A 15,380-nucleotide genomic window follows, 5' to 3' on the forward strand; every position below is an offset into this window, starting at 1 on the left:
TTAAACTTACACCACAAAAGGTGTGTACAGTGGAATAATTTATTGTGTTTTGTTAATAAGGAAGCTTTCCAGTAAAGCAGTAGACGATTCTTTTCTGTTTAATAACAGCAAATGGAGCATCACAGAAATACATCTTCTGTGTGTCTTTTGTAAGGTAGACAAGCCAGGCAGTTGCTCATTATTATTCTTCGTGCTGCTTCTGATGAACAGACCTATGCTCTCACTTTTCATTGGCTTAATCAAGGATTCTCTATGATATGCAATTAATCTTTAATATGAAAGTGATTAGGGAGAAGACACAGAAAACACAGCTGAACATCCTGACCACTGAAAAAACAGATTAAGGAATTACTCAAAACCCATTTTCTTCGTATTGAATTTTTACATTTGCAAATCTCATGATACATGAAAGCTCAATGAAACAAGTTTATTTTTACAACCCATGGAACAGATTCACAGCTTTCATTCAGATGGGTATGTTGGTAGTTCTTCAGCAGCGAGCCCACATTGCAATTTTAACACTCTGAGGCAAAGCAGAAGAAAGCAAGGCATTACCATGGTTCACAGAAAGGTACTGGAAAAACATATGGAAATCATAATAGTGGCAAACTATGCACATGAATCCTATCCTGGTCATAAACATACAAAAATACTGATACGAGTTAGTTTACCCTGCCTTGCTACTCCTTGCCCGGCACTTAAGAAGTTCAGTAGTTTATCACAGTTGTTACTTTTTTTTTTTTTTTCAGTCAGAAACAGAAGCATAAATGCCTAGGCTGTTTATACAGTTAATGTTTCTATTGGCAAGACTTCTAATATGGTGTTTGTGTGCTCCTCTGTATCACCTGGAACTTCAAGGCAGTTAATTTTCAGAATGTGGAGGCCACCTAAGAACTAGCTTCTAAGATTTTGGAAAAGCTAGATCAAAAACAAAAAAATAAAAGTCACTTTTGAAAACAACAATAATCAAGTAAAATGTAAAGTCAGGTAGTAAATTCACTACATACTTCTTTGACCATTTCATCTAAAACTGTTCAACAGACCAATTCCGCTGGGATCATTTATTTCCATGAGTCCAGATTTCCCAGCAGTTTTTGACACTGAGAGGAAAAAAGCATGTGCAAGACAACTCTTTTCCTTCTGAAGCACAGTATCTTTATGGGGCTTGATGAGATTGATGGCAATGCCCCCAGCCAGGAGCTGCAGCTCCAGAACCTACCTCTACCTCTGACAGCTTCTCAGCCTAAAGTTGCCTTCCATCTTCCATTTGCCACGCCAGTAATGTTACAGCAATACTAGCCTGGGTTATCTGTATTTCTTTTAAACAACAGGTATCTTTGATACTTACATGTTCCCCCCTGTGTTTAACCCTGTATAGTCACCTCTATAATGTAGCCTAATAAAATCCTTAAATAAAAATAAAACTAGGAAACAAAAATCCCTCCCATCTTCACAGAAAAACTCACATACAAGATAGCATATTACAAAGTTGGATGGGAAACACTTTGAAATCCTGAGAACAATGTGGTAGCCTTGCATTTCTAAACCAGGGTCAACATAGAATTCAAAAGCTATTTAAATATTTTTCTCATGTTTTTAAGCTATTCTCCAATACAGCTGAGAAACCCTCTAGCAAAAGGCAAGTACCTTTCCAATGACAGAAATGCAGTCTCACGATTTTCTGCACGTATGTGGAGCTGTGCTTCCTTCAGAAACAGGGCAGAGGTGCCCAGCCCAGGTATCAGAGCAGACCACTAGAGACACTGATTTATCTTAGCCCACACGCCCAAACCCTCCCTTTAGGAGCTCCCTGTGCTACCAGCTCCATCTTGCATTTTCATGTCAAGCTGCCAGCGACGGCGTGACAAGCACGTGGGGCAGGAACAGCTGCCTCTCAGCTTCCTGACCAGACTGCATGCACTGCAAGGACAACGCGACAAGCCAAATTATCCTGCTCACTGCCTGCAATCCTTGCACTGTAAAAGCCTGGTGTATGGGTTGTATTCAGTGTCTAACTGAAAGGCCCTCCACGGCTCGCAGCCCTTATGCATATTTTCCCGCATGCCTTCCCAGTGCCATTACCTTGAAAGAGAGGTCAAGTCATTAACTGCTTCCCCAGGTATCGGCCCCACACAGATCCCTTACTTCACAGTTTAGGAAAGCATCTCTAGATGAAAAAATAAATAAATACACTAGCCATGTGCTTAAACATTTTCCTGCATTCAGACCATCACCAAAGGAACCAGGCTTTATTATACTGCTTAGTATACCCATCTAGCTTAGATGCCCTAATTATCCAGTTCTCCGTGCCCACCGCCTCCTTCCGGGGACTGAACAGAGGCAGACCCCAGCTTTTTCACAACACCTAGAGGAACTTAATTACCTCCTCAACTTTGGCCCCTCTGTCAAATTCAAATGATCTGATCAATGGAGTCAAAAGCTACGGGGGGGAGGCATGGCAGGAGAGAGACAAAGAGACAACCAGAACAGAAGAATGTTGTTCCATAAGCCTCATTTCCTTAGGAAACCAGGCTAAAGAAGTATCTTGGGACAAAAGACTTGTGACAGCACATCACTTACCTACTCGTGTGCAGGAATGCAGCTGGGTAGCACAGTAATTATGGACTGGTGAATTTAGATTTTGAAATGGCGTGCTTACCCTGGAGCAAGAGCTTCAGAAGAACAAATTGCAAGAAGTCATTATCTCACCCAACCTCTTTCCACGCTCCTCCCCTCCCCCTCTTTTTAATTTTAACCTTGGTAAGAGCTTGCTCCAACAGTCAGGCTTCTCCTTTTGTTTGACACTGTAGTAAAGTTGTAGGGTTGTTTGTGAAATACATTGCCATGGAAACGAACGTGTGCTGCCATGGAGATGATGTCAAACCCAGCCTTGCGTCTTCTCCGCAGCCTCAAGAAAGGAGCAAGATAAGCTGGGGAGGAGAAATTCTTCCTTGAAAACCAAATGTTTTGAAACGTTAGGAAATGTAACGCGAGAAGTGACAAAAATCGGGGTCACTACTAAACCATCAACATTCACTAATAATTCACACCATGCTTTCTGAGGTGCCACTTTCTTAATGATGCTCTCAGAACCAGGGTGGCAACGTGTTTCAAAGTGATGAACAGCATACGTGAAAATCCCATAGAGTCATTCTTATACTATCTAGATACCAAAAAAAAAACACCAAAAAACAAAAAAACAGCCCACCAATTTTTCCAAGCCAAATAATTTCAAAAAGAATAGAAAACAGGAAAAAAAAAGACAATTTACTGCAATGACTTGCAAAAACTGCATAAAATGCATGTGTTTAATAAGATGACTGATTTAAAAAATGATCCATGACATACATATACAGTCAGATTTGGGCCTTGACAAAGGAGATGACGAAGGAACTGAAGATCAGATCTAAAGAACATAACTAAAAAAATCATCTAGGCATCTTTTTCAAGTAAATGGTGGATACAGAAAAACTTGCATTAATTTTCTGCACTCCAAAATCCTGATATTTATTTCTCCTGCATTCCTTAAATGAAAAGAAGCAGCTATAACTAAAAGCCACCACTAAATTACTTTCAGGACTTATGAGGTATCTTAAATCCTCTGAGTAGCCAAATCCTGAGCACTTAGGGTCCCTGAACAAAATCTGATAGACACCCTCTGCTTAAGCCCATTCAAATTAATTTTAAGTAGAGTTTGTCTAATCGATTTGCATAGTCTTCTTGCTTCAAAATTAAAGACATTCTAAATCTTCGGCAGATCAGGGACAGGGTCAGTTTATTGGTTCATGAAACAACTTGAATCACTGAGAAAATACAAATGAATGCTTAAAGATCCTTCTTGAATAGCAGTCCCTTCCTGAATTGATGCTAAACCTTGTCAAATGAAATATCTATTATGATTTATGCAAGACGTATTGCATAAATCATAGTAGTAGCTGTTCTCCACATTTGATGCTTTGCATGCAGCACTGTCAATCTGCAGCTTTTAATACCTCTCATGCACAAAGATATTTTTTTTATTTTATAAATGAATTTTTAAATGAAGAGTAAGACTAGTGATTTAAAATTCAACCAGTTAATTTTCTGCAAAGGAAGTGGAAATAAACACTGAATGTATAAAGCAACATATTTTCTTGCTCAAGCTTATGGATTTCAGAAAAAACGAGGAGATGAACTCTTGAAAACAGTTACAGCAGTGAAAACTTTGCAGATCCATCAGTCCAAAGGCATTATCAGAGAAAAACAATGTAGATGCAGCAAGACAGGTTTCAGACACTTGGATAACTCCACAGAGGCTGCCGAGACCTTCTGAAATCCTAAGAGGTCTGTGTTTTCTCAGATACAGAAGGCCTTCCAAATGTGTTACAAACATAGATACATGATCAACTCTTCTATACTTACAGTGTTAATGTGCAGGCAGAAAAGCCTTCCTTCTATCCGATAAATCAAACTGTGAGTAACATAATGCTATTTTCAAGATTCCAGCAACAAGCAAACCGGAAAAAGAAGTTAAGCTCCACTGTAGAAAATAAGGAGGAAGGACCACTAGAAGCTTTCTGTAACCACACAGCAATAAAATAACTTTCAGTAAATAAACTGTACTTTAGGCAGGAATAACTTTCAGCAATAAAGTATATTTTAGACAAGAAAAAATTTTAGGATTCACAGATTAAATCTGCTCACAAATAAACTTTTTTTCAAAGACAGCAACAAACAACATACCTTAAAAATGGATTAGTATATTTCAGTGCTACCTCTCTGTCTGAAAACAGATCTAACATCTAATGCCAGGGGGACAGGCTGAAACCTTGCAAAGCACCCCTACTAAGATGACCTGATTTGCTGCCTTGCTGGTCTTCTAATTGTGCTGTTTTCACACACCTGTTTATCAAGACAATGTAGGTATCTAAATAACAGTCTTTGAGGCTTCTCATCTAGAAAATAACTTTCTCTTCACACAGATGGGGAAAAAGCAGATCATAAAACTAGAGTAATTTCATTTTAACCAGATCGTGAATAAAATAAAATTTATGCTGTATGTTGGATTACATGTTCTTCCCCATCTCATTCACTTGGCTACAAATCCATGCAGTATCAGAGGAAGAAACAGATTCTGTCCATCTGTAGTAACAGTGTTTCTTCTACTTAGGTACAACCTAAATAAAGTACTCCATGCTCTTTTTCTAGCTGGTAGTGTTGGAAAGACCACAGGCAGACAGCAATGCACCTGGCCAGTTTGTTAACTGTCTGGATCTCTGGATCTTGCAGTAGTCCCCACAGAAGAAAAAAAAAAAAAAAAAAAAAAAAAGAACGGGTTTTGATTGTTTTTCCTTTTTCCCGTATGTTGAATTTGTACACTCTTATTGATTAGACTTCAGGGGTGCTCAAGATTTACCAGCGACTTCTCCATACCATGAAGGTAAACCTTGAGCCTGGCCAAGAGACAGCGAAGTCTAGACAAAGAGGAATAAGCAGGGCCTGGGCTACAATCCCTCTGGCAGGCATTTACTCTGATGAGAGATCCCAAGAGCTCTTACAGTGGGCCAAATCCAGAAAGAACATCAAGAGATTGGGGACGGGAAGTAACAAGAAATAGATTCATCAAGAACAAATCACCTCAAACCAATTTAATTTCCTTCCCCAGCAAAGTAACAGGTTTTGTGGCTAGGGAAAAAGCACAAACACATTATACCTTGACTTCAAATAAGATTTTTGATATAGTCTCACTCAATATTTTCATAAGAAAGTTTGGAAAATATGATCTGGGTGAAGTTAATTCAGGCTGGATGGAAAGCTTGGTGAGCTGTACCCAGACAGCAGCTACCGCAGGTTCTGCATGAGCCTGGAGCATGCACGAGCCTGGAGCATGCACCCAGGCTGAATTACGTAGGCTAGTTCTGCTCCATGGTTTCTTTAACTGGATGGCAGAAAAGAGTAGCCTTAAAGTCTGCAGACAAAATGGAAACAAAAAAGACTGCAAATATGTTGGACGATGGGATTAAAATCCATTAATACTACGGCAAGCTGGAAAAATTTGGAAAAAAAAAACAGGAAATGCAAATCTGTACACACAAGGCAGAAATAACTGCATAAATACAACAAGGAGAACTTCTAGCAAGGTAGGAGTCCTCTGGGAGAGGATCCACTGGTAAGAGTGGATGACAAACTGAACGCAGGTCAGTGTCAAGCCATTGAGCAAGGGACAAATGAGGAGACTGGAAGAGACAAACAGGGCTGTGGCCTGCGCAACATGAAGTCATCCTTCCACTCTGCTGAGCATTAGCAAAGCTTCAGCTGCAGTACTACATCTCCTCGTGGACACTGCATTCGAAGGAACTGGGACTGGTTAGCAAAAAAAGAAGTTAGGAAAAAAAAAGACTGGAGATGAAGTGGAAGGAATGGTGTAAGTGACACTGTTTAGTGTTTAGGAGGCTACTGCAAAGAAGAAAACATTTTCTCTTCATGCCCTCAGTAAATAGGATGAGAAGCAATGAGATCGATTACACGGCGACAGCCAATGTCAGACATTATGAAAAACTTCCTAACAATGACAGAGAAGCACAGGTACATGCTTGGATGGGAGTCTGTGGAATCTCCATCCTGAGTGACATTTGAGAGCAGCTACACGAGCTCCTGGTAAGCACTGCAGGTATCACTGTCCCTGCCTCTACAGATCACTTCCAGCTCTGTTTCTATGCTCCCCAAGAACAGATGCATCAAGCAGTCATTTGTGCTCTCTGAAATATATTTCCTCACAGCAAGACTGGCAAGGACTCATCAATAGGTACCACATTTCAAAAAAAAAAATGGTCAACAGAAGGGCACAATCAAATCACAGTTACTTTCACTAAAAACAGCAGAAAAGGTACTGTAACTGTGATCAAATTTTTCCTTGCTCTTGCATAAGAGAGGGCTGGGAAATGATCACTACTCCATTTTATCTAGTAGCCACTTTAAATATCACTTCTACCTGAAAGATAAACAAACAAAAGCCAAGTAAAATGACTGCTAGTGATCAGAATCTGCTTTCTCGCAATTGAGGAATTACACATGGCAACAAAGTAATTGCATGTGGGGGTGTTTTTCTTTTTCCAGCTGGCATTTTCTATTATTTGCATACCTTCAGGTAAGAAGATTTGCAGAAGATGGTGGGACACAACAAGATATGACAGTTGCTGTAATTTCTTGTCAAATTCTCTTTCTATTTTCATCTGCAATAAAAGACAAATGGGACAAAAGCAATGACAGGTACCCTCTTTATCATGTGAGAAGGAGGAGAAAAATCACATACACAAGTTGGCCATTAGTTTAATGCAAAAGAGATTATGGAAGCAGTAGTCACTCAGAGCAAAGGGATAAATAATGTTCTTGCTAGCCATTACGCTAATGGTGAGCACGAGGGAATGCCTGTGTAATTGCTGAGATAGATCCAGACAGCGCACAGGGCACGAGAGAAACTGCCCAGCTCTCGCACAGCAGCGACTGCTGACTTATGAAATCACAGATTATTACAGGCATTGGACCCAGCCTTGCAGACTTTATCTGTTGAATGTCATCCCCTGGTTTGTTAAAGACCCCTTGAGTCAAATTAATTTCAAAAGCATTGCCTCAGTGGCTAAAGGGTCAGGTGTTGAGTTCACTAAACCCCTTCTACCTCCTCAGTTCATGTGCTTTCTTCACGGAGTTTTCCCATTGAATCCTCAGCCAGGATTTATGAAACAATCCTCACCTCTAGAGCACAGAGTGAACCTGGATGTGCTCTCCCCTAATGCCCAGCTCTGAGCTTTACACCTGGTGACAGGGAGAGAAGAGGTGAGCCGCTTCCCCTTCACATTCCTGCTAGACCTGGGGGGCAATAAGACCCCATCTAAGAAACAGCTTTTGCCTCTTCCTTAATATCTGCCGTCACATAGAGGTGTCCAGTTCCTGGCTGACCTTCTGCCAACCAGGTAGATGCCCTCTCACCTCCCAACATTAGCAGGCTGGATTCAGTTGGTGCAAAAATGCTGCTGGCTACCACACACGGGGAACTAACCCCACTGATGGAACGCAACATAAACCTGTGGAAGCATTAGTGAACTTGCCCACATACAGCTTTACGTATGGCTTGTGTGGCTACTGACCAGTATTCTTCAACCGATGGTGTGCACTGACTGCACCCTCCTTTTAGCCAAGCTGGAAGCAGCAGTGTCTCTGAGCTGTGGTCGAGGTGAGGTGTGAGCAGAGACGGGTGCATGACCACGCGGCCGTGCCAGCCTGATCCACGGACCCCGTGAGCCATCTCACGGGCCAGGTGTGCTCCCTGCAGTACTGAAGTTAAAGAGGCGACCTTCATCAATCAGGTAATTAAAGAGCGCTTTAAGCTACTCTGTGGAGCATTGTATCTCGCGGGCTGGGTACACTGTGCGACCTCTCAATGATGGGCAGACACTGCTAACAAATTTCTCCCTCGTCTACTGGCTTTTTGGCAGTCCACAACGGGTCACTCTTAATGCAATTTCATTTTCTTAATTAAATCCTCCCTGAGGTATCATCGCGGGGGATTATTTCCCTTTGTCTCCTTTATTCAACATTTCAGAGCAGAGACAGTCTCACCCTGCTTTCACGGGTTAGAAAGTTTCTTTCTAGATTAACCCTCAGAGAAGATGAGAGGATTTTTCTTTTTAAGCCAGTAACATTCACGTTTGTTAAATAAACAACATATAAAAAATCCATAAAACAAGGAGAAGGGAAAAAGAGAAACACGGCAAAGAAATAAAAAAAAATAAAAATCAATAAAAAGAAAAGATTGTTTCTTGCCATCTCAAACTACACAGAGTTTGTTTGCAAAAAAGGGAGGAAGCCCCCAAATCTAATTGCTTTCCAGTGGGAGCAGCACTTGAGTGCTCTGAGGTTTTCTGCATCGTGGAAGATTTACATATCACCTACTAATAAGGCAAAGTAAAAAATGTCATAAACATCAGAAACAGTTGTCTAGCAGACGTCTGCCATCAGACACAATTTTATGAAATGCGAGGTAGAATAGCACTGAGCTGCAGAAATCATCCAGTAAGCGTCTGTACACCAAAAACCTGATAACCTTACACAGACACGGTAAATACAGAACAACAGATTACAGATATCACTGCAACAGCCATTTGGAAGCAGTAAATATTTGGGAAGGATCTGAAGGAAGAAAGGAATAAACTACTGAGCCTCTTACCACTGGCCACAATGAGTAGAGAAAGTAGCATGAAAAGAGTTGCCATACCAATGGCAGAGAGAGAGTACTTCAGTCATGTTAATTATCAAGCAAAAGAAGGGACAGGAGGCATGAGAACATGTGTCTAAGGATCAGCAGAATTCAGCACATCCATGTACATAAAAGTAAGATAAATAGATTAAAAAAAAAAAAAAAAAGACCTGGGATTCAAATAAAATTGAACAGAGGAGATAAAGGTACTCATAGCAAAATTTTACATTGCAAAAAGCTGATGAAGTAAAGATGACAATAGGAAAGGATGAAAGTAAGTTACAAGCAATATTCTTGGCAATAAAGATCAACAGAAAAATACACATTCAATGGTATAATAAAAGAGCTGAATTTGGTCTGGCAAAGTCAAAGACCTTAAATCCAAGACCTAAAGATGGTGGGCAGGAGGGAAAAAAAAAAAAAAAAGAGGAAGGAGAGGAAAGGTTCACATAATCTGAGCTAGATCCGAGCTGGATCCAGATCAGGTAGCAGCGAGACCACACAGGCAGCACAGAGCTAGATGCAAAATTGCACCTTAGGGGTTGGAGTCAGAAGTAAAAGAATGAGTTTAGGGAGTTAACGCAAAAGGATTACCTGAAAAAAACAGAGTGCCTAGTATAAAGGTAACAAATCGGAAGAGGAAATTTATGCAGGTACCAAAGATGAGGGCTGAAGAGAAGACTAAGAGAAGATTCATGATAAAAAGTAGATAGGTCCAAAGAAAAGTAGGGGGATGATTCTTGGAGTAGGTCTCTATCGAAGAGTGCTAAATACAGAAACATCCATGAAAGTTCCTGAACTGAAAATGGTTGGCATGGAGGGTAAGGAAATAATATAGAAAAGTGATTTTCTGATAGCAGGCAAAACTGTTTGCTATGCTCCATAAATGTTCTCCTTTAGTCACAAGAGAGAGAATCTTGAGCTGACCTTTTGTTTGACCCACTACAGCCATTCATACACTGGGTTACACAATTTTCTTGTTGACTTCTTAATTTTAACGTAATCCCTACCAAAACTCCATCTCAGCTGCTTTGGTTTCTTGGTAAGTCTAAACCAAAGGTTTCAACCCTCAGGCCTTCAGATCTGTTCACAGTCCATACAGGTGACTACTGTCACAGTCACAAACACTTTAAGCCATCGTAAACCAACAAGAAGAAATACCTTGCCTTCCGTCCACCCTTTTCTGTCTGCTTGCATTGCCACAGGTATTCTTCAAACAGTCAAATAAACCTCACCTGGGTTTAACTGCATGGCATAAAATAACAGGTAATTTCTAAGCCGGGTCAGTTCACTGATGCAGCCCTCCACATTGCCGCACAAATGCACGTCATGCCACAAGGAAACAAGTAATGTGTGGGATAGAGTGGCTGGAAAAGCAGCAGGATGTACTGGGATTATTTAACCTGGAGATGAGAAGGCTCAGTGGGAATCTCATCAGTGTAAATAGCTGATTGGAGGGAGGGAGGAAGATGGAGCCAGGTTCTTCTCGGTGGCACCCAGCAACAGGACAAGAGGCAATGAGCACAAACTGAAACAGAGAAAATGCCATTTAAAGGAAAGAAAAAACTTCAGCCCCTGAAGGAGAGGTTACAGAAATGTCCCATTGTGTCTGCCATTCAATTACCGGGAAGGGGACATCCCTGCTAGAAAAGCGTCTAAATTCTTAAGGGTTAGGGTCTACAAACTGAAAATGGCTGAGCACTCCAGGCACAGCATAACAAGGATCTCTGAAAGATTCCTGTTTTCATGGAGAGCAAAACACTTGAGGAAAAGAACTTTTCAAAATGTTATTATTTTTCATATATGATACTTGGTTATCAACCCTCAGACTATAAAAACATTAACAAGAGTGATAAATTTCCTGCTATCCCTCTTTTGCTTTGACCACGGACAGATAAAAAGTTGGATGCCTCCGAGTTTTGCCCAGAGGACAGAGCACTTTTAGGGGAGCCTACAAGACTACCTGGAGCTGGGAACCAGTGACACAGCAGGGACCCCTGGCCATCGTCCGACAGAAGGGCACAGGACAGGGCCGGGGGAAGGCTGAAGGCTCTCTTTATATGCAGGATGCAAGGCAAATGCTACTAAACAAGCACCAGAAATCAGTGAGCTAAACAGAATGAGAAACATTCTCAAGATAATAAAAGAAAAATCGTTAACCTTCTCTTTCTTCATCTTAATTAGAGGATGATGAAGCTACTATGCTATCGCTGCACAGTGTGGTCTGAGCAAGGAACCACTCAGTTGCTGAACAACTGCACTGGTGAGTGCCCTCACCAAGAGAAATGCATTTTCCACCTCGGCGTTTCAGCAGACTAAGCAGCCAGAGGACGGGCTTCCAACTCATTTGAGCAACCCACAGGGCAAGGCATGGAAAAGGTCTCTGCAGGAACAAGACAAATTGCCACAAAAGGAGAGAAAGGAGAAGTTCCTGAAATGGTAAGACTTTAATTGAAGCCATCATTTTCTTCTATTCATTGCACCGACACCTGGTTTGACTGCCACAGGAGAAGTGAAGCCAAAATAGGACATTTTTTTCCTTATGACCGCTTTTGCACAACCTGCAAAGTCCAGGCCTTTCTGCAACCAAAAATAAGGTCACAACACAACTGAAAACAGACAGACCCAAACAGTAGCACTGTGCTTCACTTGCCCTAGCTTAAGTTTGAAGCCCAAACATTTTACAGGCTTGCTACTCAGAGAACAGACATATTAGCCTCCAGTGGCTATAAAAAAGGTGTTTGTGAGGTGGAGGGAAGTAGGGATAAACAAGAGGAAAAAAATTGGTCCCAGCACTGTCAGGAGGGAAAAAAGTAAGGAGAATCCTGCTAAAATAACACTAGTATCTAAACTGGAAAAAAAATAATTAAAAAATAGGAAGCATGGACCCTGTTTCAAGGTGAGTTTAAGCCAAAAAGTGAACGTGTGTGGGGAGGTATTTCCTCACTAGCATGCTTATGTTTTCCATCACAGGAGCACTACAAAACTGCTAGCCAAAACATCTGTGTGGTCTCTGTCCCACATAAATACACAGTGAATTTTTGCCTGGTTATTTTAAGGCCTCGTGGGCCAAATGAACTCAGCGGTCAGTGGTTTAAATGAACTCAGCATAACCACGAGTTCGACCCCAGGCTTCTGTGAAGCAAGCCCAACAGTATAACACTGTAACAATGATGTGCACCAGAGACAGCAGCTAGATTTTACGAAGCGGCTGTCTGAAGCAGAGTAGGTCAAGTCTCATTTTCTGCACTGTGGGAAAGCGAAATTGTTTGAAGTTTTCCTTAAAGCTGAAGCATAACAACAGCAAGCACCTTGCCACACCTCCATCTCTGATCTCTCCCAACTGGATCTGATCATTAAACAAGGCTGCAGGGCTCCAGGCCCTCTGAATGGCTGCCAGCCACAGTGCAAACACATTCTCACAAGGCACATTTTGATTCTGTTTAAAACAGCATTTTTTGACAGAAAACTGTTCCACTGGCAGATTTTCATGCAGCGCTACTTAATATGCCTCCCCTCCTCCCACATGTGCATGCACCAGAACTGCTTCAAGAAGATAATTGTGCTCCACGTGCACAGGTCATTGGACTGCTCCTACCAGGTTTCCACTCTTGTCTTTGACGAGAGTGATAGTACCCAACAAAAGAATCACCAGAACTAGGGTGATCTAACATCTACACGTAAATGACCCGCATTCTCCAAAAAAAAATAGATGGAAGGAAAAAAAAAAAAGCTATGGATATTTTTGAAAGGAGGGTTGGTAGCCTCAGGGTGGCTTGCCTAGAGGCAAATTCAGCTTTTTACCTGAACAGCCATCCTTTTGGAAATTAACCTAATTGCACCAGTACGTCATTTGAGCTCAATGGACGACTGAAGAAGTATGTGCGATTTGCGGGGGGTCTCCTGGTTTCAGCAAACTATGCGTTGGCGCCGCACCGACCTGAGCAGCACTCATGTCTCCAGCTCCTCCCCGTGACTCAGCATTCGGCCTGCCTGCCAAAGGCTGCCAGGAGCTCCTGGAGCTGCCCAAAGCCAGGCTGGGACAGCAGGAACACCAAGTGCACATGGCAAGAGGAGGAGCATTGTGCTTGGGTAGAGGTCTCAGAGAAAGTCTACTCAATGCTAAGGTCTCAAATGTGATTTTTTTTCCCCCTTCAAAGCAGTTACATAAAAATGGTTCTTTGTTAGACAGAAGACCTGCTTCCTCTAGAGGATGCAGAATTCCTCTGCTGATTGAAGTACAAAAATTGGGTCTTCCTTTAAAAATATGCAAAACACCAAACAAACAAAAAAAAAACACCACCTAAAAGCTCAGAGAGGGAGCTAACTTACCTTTTTTGACTCATTTATCATCATCACCAACTGCAGTCTTGATTTTGTTCCATTGAGAAACCTTTCATTTACATGAATCGCAGCTGAGACCTCTTTAGCTGCAAAGTCTCCCCCGTGCCCTATCAGAGACTGCAAACAAAAGATCAAGGGAAGAGGTTATGAAAAGACGATAATTGTGGTTGAGAGGTGCAGCTGGAAGGCATTTTTGGTAGCCTCTCACCTGCATCTTACCTTGCTCTTAAACTGAAGTGAGCCCAACAACTTTCTGAGCTCTGATCCCAGGTCCTCTGAGGTTTGAAGACCTGGCCACCACATACATTTAGAGCTTTGATAGGCAACAGATAGGATACCAATATAATCCAATCACCCAGGAAGTTGTATCTGAAAGTTGTACAAGCCTCTCAGAGCTATCTCAAGGACGTCAGAAGTCAGCCAAACACATAACTCATGATGAACGTTCCTGAGCTACTAGATGATACAGTGTTGATCAGCGGGCTCCTGTTTAAATATCATATTCCATGGTTCTCTTAGAATCAGTCAGGTAGGAAAAGACCTCTAAGATCATCTAGTCCAACCTTTAACCTAGTACTGACCAGTCCACCACTAAACCATGCTACTAAGCTCTACATCTACACGTTTCTTGAAGACCTCCAAGGATGGCGACTCAACCACTTGCCTGGGCAGCCAGCTCCAACGCCGCACACCCCTTTCAGTAAAGAAATTTCTCCTAATACCCAACCTAAGCCTCCCCTGGTGCAACTTGAGGCCATTTCCCCTTGTCTTATCACCTAGTGCTTTGGTGCTTTCCCTCATTGAGCCCAACAGACGACTTCATACAAACCCCGAGCCTGCTGCCACCACGGAGACACCAGCCTTCCTACGGCGAGTTGTCTTTCTGATGTCAGTGGGACTCCCTGAGCAGGTAACACCGTGCACACACATAAAGAGCTGGCAGAATTAGGTTGAGAAAAATAGGTCAAAACAGGCATATATTTAACTTGGAGTCCAAAACAGAACTGTGTTTTACTGACAAATAATTATACACCCATGCACAAACTCTACATTTTCTCCACGCAAAAGACGTTCTGATGGGAGCACCAGGGGATCAAAGTGTTTTAAGTGAGCAGGGACACTGCTGGAAACATTTATATTCCCACTCCACACACAGGTTTAGACACACCACCTCTGCCTCACAGCACCACATCCTTCCTCCTTCTCTACAGAAGAAGCCTCCTCCTGTAACCTCTTTTGGGAAATTAATTCTTAACCATTTCTAACTACAGCCTCAGATGTCTCCTGTCACATTTTTCAGTATGGTGAGAGGGGAAGGATGAGACACTCCTGCAAGGAGCCTGGCCTGGGCCAATGCCCCTGTCCCAGGTTTCAAGAAGCCGTATTTGCAGGCAGGCTGAGCATCACGAGCCCCAGGGTCAGGCTTGGGCAGACACACAAGGAAAAGAGAAAGGGCACAAGGGCAGTTCGGCTCTTTCTGGGACTTCTGAAGTGACTTCCTTGGGCTTATGCTGATCTTCCAAGCTGGACAAGATGCTATGGCTGATGCCAAGAGGAAGTTACCATGCATCTCTGACAAGCAGCTGATCCTTAAATCAGATTTCTAGAAGGCACTGTCTGCTTCCACCCTCCTCTTGGGTCCACCTCTAGCCAAAACGCAGCAGCGCAACTGGCAAGTTGAATCCACAGAAAAACCCGAACATCCCACCACACCTTTGATACAGTTTTTCGGTATTTCTTGCAGCATGACTGCTTGATTATTTTGTTCCCACATCCCCACCTTTTGATTCCCTCCCCATCAAGA

General features: G+C 42.2%; 1 protein-coding gene and 1 long non-coding RNA gene across 11 annotated transcripts in view; both read right to left on the bottom strand.

The window, feature by feature from the left end:
* Positions 1–15,380, bottom strand: part of HECW1 (HECT, C2 and WW domain containing E3 ubiquitin protein ligase 1) — a 267,140-nt gene that overhangs the window by 243,631 nt on the left and 8,129 nt on the right. The gene's annotated exons all lie outside the window — the stretch shown is intronic.
* Positions 414–3,138, bottom strand: LOC106042887 (uncharacterized). The gene is made up of 4 exons (XR_007157657.2): positions 2,757–3,138; positions 2,581–2,672; positions 2,083–2,167; positions 414–523 (listed from the first exon to the last, which is right to left on the bottom strand). It is a non-coding gene; the product is annotated as an uncharacterized lncRNA (long non-coding RNA).

Source organism: Anser cygnoides, chromosome 2, assembly GCF_040182565.1.
Source record: "Anser cygnoides isolate HZ-2024a breed goose chromosome 2, Taihu_goose_T2T_genome, whole genome shotgun sequence".
Taxonomy (NCBI): domain Eukaryota; kingdom Metazoa; phylum Chordata; class Aves; order Anseriformes; family Anatidae; genus Anser; species Anser cygnoides.